Below are 6,033 nucleotides of genomic sequence, written 5' to 3'. Positions count from 1 at the left end.
AAGATTTTATAAAAAAACCAACACCAAAATAATTATTCTTACTAGTGGAAATCTGGTATTTAAAACTGTGGAAAGCACTCTTAACTACTTGGAAAGTCATCTTTATCATATAATTAGAGTGCAATATAGTGCAAATTTTCAAAACTTGTGCTTTCACATAATTCTATTTGAGAAAAAATGTTTTTAACATGTATTTCAGTGAAAACCTTTTATTAGTGAGAAATCCACATGAGGTTTTAAAGGAAACATTGTGACATCACATGTATTATGGCGTCATTAAATAACGACCGATCAAAATAGAGCTAAATATAGTTTGCAGTGTTACGTGAGAAACAGTTGCCGCAAGATTTAACTCGAAATATTGAGTCGAAACGATCTGTAACTAAGCCTTTTCATTTAATACCAAGACCATAGCAACAGTTTTCATATTTGCATATTTTTAACATACCGACTGTAATTTCAATTGCATAAATACCATAAATAAACAATTTAGAGCTTGCCTAATAAAGCAAAATGCTTACCAGTTATTCAGGACTTTTAAAACCTCTAGTTTGCCATCTCAGGTTAAAAAGTAATGATATGTCTGGAACTGAAATAAGACAAAAAAATTACTCAGGCTGTGTTATCATTTGATTTAAATACATAAGTACTATTGAGAGAGAAAAATCTAATTCTTGAAAGTTTAATCACAAAGAAAGACAAATGCTTCTCCCTTGTGGCTTAGTCACCTTCATTTAAACCTTTTATTTTAGAAGCAATGGGTAGTAGCTAACTAGCTTAATAGTTGAATAGGTGCAGAAATATTGTTTTCAAAAAGGTTTGACCCTCCCCCTTTTTCACTGAGAAATGACAATATCTATTGTTTTGCTCAAGCGCATTAAAAATATTAGTTCATGATTTTCTTAAAACATGTACATGTTTTTTCTGTTTTTTTGCATATGATATCTACTGACCAGGGGTCAAATCATTGGATAAAAGCACATGCGATGATGTATCTCACTTTACTCGTATGAAGTGTGTTATCTCCCTTGATTATCAGGTATTCCTGTAGACCGAAGTGATAATTACATAACAAAGACTATATTGTGTCATGTTTACTTACAATTTAATAATATTTAAAAGTTGTTTCTTGCCTTTTTCAATATAGTAAACAAATTCCTTTCGGATCTCTCGGAAGTAAACAAAGTGATGATTGTGCCTAAAAAAAGTGTTCAGCCCCGTGCCAGTAATGCATTTTAAAAGCAAAGTTTCATTGAGTTTTTGCTGATCTTTATCAATAATATTTATCTTAAACCATTTATAATAACTAGGTATAAATAAAAAAACTACTAACCATCATTTTCGGTGGTGTACAAGGTGAAATCATCCATAAATCAGCCTGAAAACTTCCGGAATGAAGCTTCTAATTTGGGTATACATTTACAATTAATTCTCCATAGGCCGTAATGGTAACGTTTTCCTCCGTTGCTCAGTCCATATCGTTTACTTGAACATGTATGATGGCTCATATCGAAGCTGATACATTTATACATGTCTGGTTAAATTTTCGGGGTGGCAAGTGAGATTACTTTTTTCGCAAATTGATGGACCCCGGAAGATGGTGAAAAATGTTAGTCTCCTCATGAAAAAATCCCAAAATTCTGATCATAAAATTCAATGAAAAAATTGTCCTTTCTAATAATTTATTTCAGGTCAAATCTACATCTTTCTTTTCTCATCACACCAGCTCTATAAAACAGTTCTTATTGTTCATTTATGTCCATTTTTAAAATCACAGCATCCACAATTGTATGGCGGACTAATATTTTTTTTAATTACGTCATCTGAGTTCCTCATCTCAAGGTCTATTAGGGATCCTGACCCAATATGAAATTCATACTTCTGATTTTTCCAAATACTTTTATGTGATCTTCATCGGTATAACATTCTGAATAAATCTGTGTATTTTTGTCCATTTCTGAAAAAAAATAAAGTTGTTTTAGCACTATAAGGCTATGACACTTTCGTCGCTATATTCATTTATTTTGAATACAATGTGTTTGTATAATTAATTTCTTCCAGAATACCTTCACTAGTCAAAACAAGGACAAAACTTCTGATTATAACCTTTAATTACAATACACAGACCCTGTTAAAGCATTCTATAAAATTTTCTTGTGCCTTAAAGTGCATTTTGACAGAGAAATTATGCAAAAATGAAGATTTTATAAAAAAACCAACACCAAAATAATTATTCTTACTAGTGGAAATCTGGTATTTAAAACTGTGGAAAGCACTCTTAACTACTTGGAAAGTCATCTTTATCATATAATTAGAGTGCAATATAGTGCAAATTTTCAAAACTTGTGCTTTCACATAATTCTATTTGAGAAAAATGTTTTTAACATGTATTTCAGTGAAAACCTTTTATTAGTGAGAAATCCACATGAGGTTTTAAAGGAAACATTGTGACATCACATGTATTATGGCGTCATTAAATAACGACCGATCAAAATAGAGCTAAATATAGTTTGCAGTGTTACGTGAGAAACAGTTGCCGCAAGATTTAACTCGAAATATTGAGTCGAAACGATCTGTAACTAAGCCTTTTCATTTAATACCAAGACCATAGCAACAGTTTTCATATTTGCATATTTTTAACATACCGACTGTAATTTCAATTGCATAAATACCATAAATAAACAATTTAGAGCTTGCCTAATAAAGCAAAATGCTTACCAGTTATTCAGGACTTTTTAAAACCTCTAGTTTGCCATCTCAGGTTAAAAAGTAATGATATGTCTGGAACTGAAATAAGACAAAAAAATTACTCAGGCTGTGTTATCATTTGATTTAAATACATAAGTACTATTGAGAGAGAAAAATCTAATTCTTGAAAGTTTAATCACAAAGAAAGACAAATGCTTCTCCCTTGTGGCTTAGTCACCTTCATTTAAACCTTTTATTTTAGAAGCAATGGGTAGTAGCTAACTAGCTTAATAGTTGAATAGGTGCAGAAATATTGTTTTCAAAAAGGTTTGACCCTCCCCCTTTTTCACTGAGAAATGACAATATCTATTGTTTTGCTCAAGCGCATTAAAAATATTAGTTCATGATTTTCTTAAAACATGTACATGTTTTTTCTGTTTTTTTGCATATGATATCTACTGACCAGGGGTCAAATCATTGGATAAAAGCACATGCGATGATGTATCTCACTTTACTCGTATGAAGTGTGTTATCTCCCTTGATTATCAGGTATTCCTGTAGACCGAAGTGATAATTACATAACAAAGACTATATTGTGTCATGTTTACTTACAATTTAATAATATTTAAAAGTTGTTTCTTGCCTTTTTCAATATAGTAAACAAATTCCTTTCGGATCTCTCGGAAGTAAACAAAGTGATGATTGTGCCTAAAAAAAGTGTTCAGCCCCGTGCCAGTAATGCATTTTAAAAGCAAAGTTTCATTGAGTTTTTGCTGATCTTTATCAATAATATTTATCTTAAACCATTTATAATAACTAGGTATAAATAAAAAAACTACTAACCATCATTTTCGGTGGTGTACAAGGTGAAATCATCCATAAATCAGCCTGAAAACTTCCGGAATGAAACTTCTAATTTGAAATTCATACTTCTGATTTTTCCAAATACTTTTATGTGATCTTCATCGGTATAACATTCTGAATAAATCTGTGTATTTTTGTCCATTTCTGAAAAAAAATAAAGTTGTTTTAGCACTATAAGGCTATGACACTTTCGTCGCTATATTCATTTATTTTGAATACAATGTGTTTGTATAATTAATTTCTTCCAGAATACCTTCACTAGTCAAAACAAGGACAAAACTTCTGATTATAACCTTTAATTACAATACACAGACCCTGTTAAAGCATTCTATAAAATTTTCTTGTGCCTTAAAGTGCATTTTGACAGAGAAATTATGCAAAAATGAAGATTTTATAAAAAAACCAACACCCAAAATAATTATTCTTACTAGTGGAAATCTGGTATTTAAAACTGTGGAAAGCACTCTTAACTACTTGGAAAGTCATCTTTATCATATAATTAGAGTGCAATATAGTGCAAATTTTCAAAACTTGTGCTTTCACATAATTCTATTTGAGAAAAAATGTTTTTAACATGTATTTCAGTGAAACCTTTTATTAGTGAGAAATCCACATGAGGTTTTAAAGGAAACATTGTGACATCACATGTATTATGGCGTCATTAAATAACGACCGATCAAAATAGAGCTAAATATAGTTTGCAGTGTTACGTGAGAAACAGTTGCCGCAAGATTTAACTCGAAATATTGAGTCGAAACGATCTGTAACTAAGCCTTTTCATTTAATACCAAGACCATAGCAACAGTTTTCATATTTGCATATTTTTAACATACCGACTGTAATTTCAATTGCATAAATACCATAAATAAACAATTTAGAGCTTGCCTAATAAAGCAAAATGCTTACCAGTTATTCAGGACTTTTTAAAACCTCTAGTTTGCCATCTCAGGTTAAAAAGTAATGATATGTCTGGAACTGAAATAAGACAAAAAAATTACTCAGGCTGTGTTATCATTTGATTTAAATACATAAGTACTATTGAGAGAGAAAAATCTAATTCTTGAAAGTTTAATCACAAAGAAAGACAAATGCTTCTCCCTTGTGGCTTAGTCACCTTCATTTAAACCTTTTATTTTAGAAGCAATGGGTAGTAGCTAACTAGCTTAATAGTTGAATAGGTGCAGAAATATTGTTTTCAAAAAGGTTTGACCCTCCCCCTTTTTCACTGAGAAATGACAATATCTATTGTTTTGCTCAAGCGCATTAAAAATATTAGTTCATGATTTTCTTAAAACATGTACATGTTTTTTCTGTTTTTTTGCATATGATATCTACTGACCAGGGGTCAAATCATTGGATAAAAGCACATGCGATGATGTATCTCACTTTACTCGTATGAAGTGTGTTATCTCCCTTGATTATCAGGTATTCCTGTAGACCGAAGTGATAATTACATAACAAAGACTATATTGTGTCATGTTTACTTACAATTTAATAATATTTAAAAGTTGTTTCTTGCCTTTTTCAATATAGTAAACAAATTCCTTTCGGATCTCTCGGAAGTAAACAAAGTGATGATTGTGCCTAAAAAAAGTGTTCAGCCCCGTGCCAGTAATGCATTTTAAAAGCAAAGTTTCATTGAGTTTTTGCTGATCTTTATCAATAATATTTATCTTAAACCATTTATAATAACTAGGTATAAATAAAAAAACTACTAACCATCATTTTCGGTGGTGTACAAGGTGAAATCATCCATAAATCAGCCTGAAAACTTCCGGAATGAAGCTTCTAATTTGGGTATACATTTACAATTAATTCTCCATAGGCCGTAATGGTAACGTTTTCCTCCGTTGCTCAGTCCATATCGTTTACTTGAACATGTATGATGGCTCATATCGAAGCTGATACATTTATACATGTCTGGTTAAATTTTCGGGGTGGCAAGTGAGATTACTTTTTTCGCAAATTGATGGACCCCGGAAGATGGTGAAAAATGTTAGTCTCCTCATGAAAAAATCCCAAAATTCTGATCATAAAATTCAATGAAAAAATTGTCCTTTCTAATAATTTATTTCAGGTCAAATCTACATCTTTCTTTTCTCATCACACCAGCTCTATAAAACAGTTCTTATTGTTCATTTATGTCCATTTTTAAAATCACAGCATCCACAATTGTATGGCGGACTAATATTTTTTTTAATTACGTCATCTGAGTTCCTCATCTCAAGGTCTATTAGGGATCCTGACCCAATATGAAATTCATACTTCTGATTTTTCCAAATACTTTTATGTGATCTTCATCGGTATAACATTCTGAATAAATCTGTGTATTTTTGTCCATTTCTGAAAAAAAATAAAGTTGTTTTAGCACTATAAGGCTATGACACTTTCGTCGCTATATTCATTTATTTTGAATACAATGTGTTTGTATAATTAATTTCTTCCAGAATACCTTCACTAGTCAAAACAAGGACAAAACTT

General features: G+C 31.0%; 1 long non-coding RNA gene across 1 annotated transcript; it reads right to left on the bottom strand.

Annotated features, from left to right (window-relative positions):
* Positions 1-3,537: 3,537 nt before the first annotated feature.
* Positions 3,538-5,890, bottom strand: LOC139507641 (uncharacterized). Its single transcript, XR_011660785.1, has 3 exons — positions 5,272-5,890; positions 4,459-4,527; positions 3,538-3,696 (listed from the first exon to the last, which is right to left on the bottom strand). It is a non-coding gene; the product is annotated as an uncharacterized lncRNA (long non-coding RNA).
* Positions 5,891-6,033: the final 143 nt, after the last annotated feature.

This window comes from Mytilus edulis, unplaced genomic scaffold (genome assembly GCF_963676685.1).
Source record: "Mytilus edulis unplaced genomic scaffold, xbMytEdul2.2 SCAFFOLD_340, whole genome shotgun sequence".
NCBI lineage: Eukaryota > Metazoa > Mollusca > Bivalvia > Mytilida > Mytilidae > Mytilus > Mytilus edulis.
The sequence above is the reverse complement of the archived record's forward strand: the minus strand, read 5'-3'. Positions and strand labels throughout refer to the sequence as shown.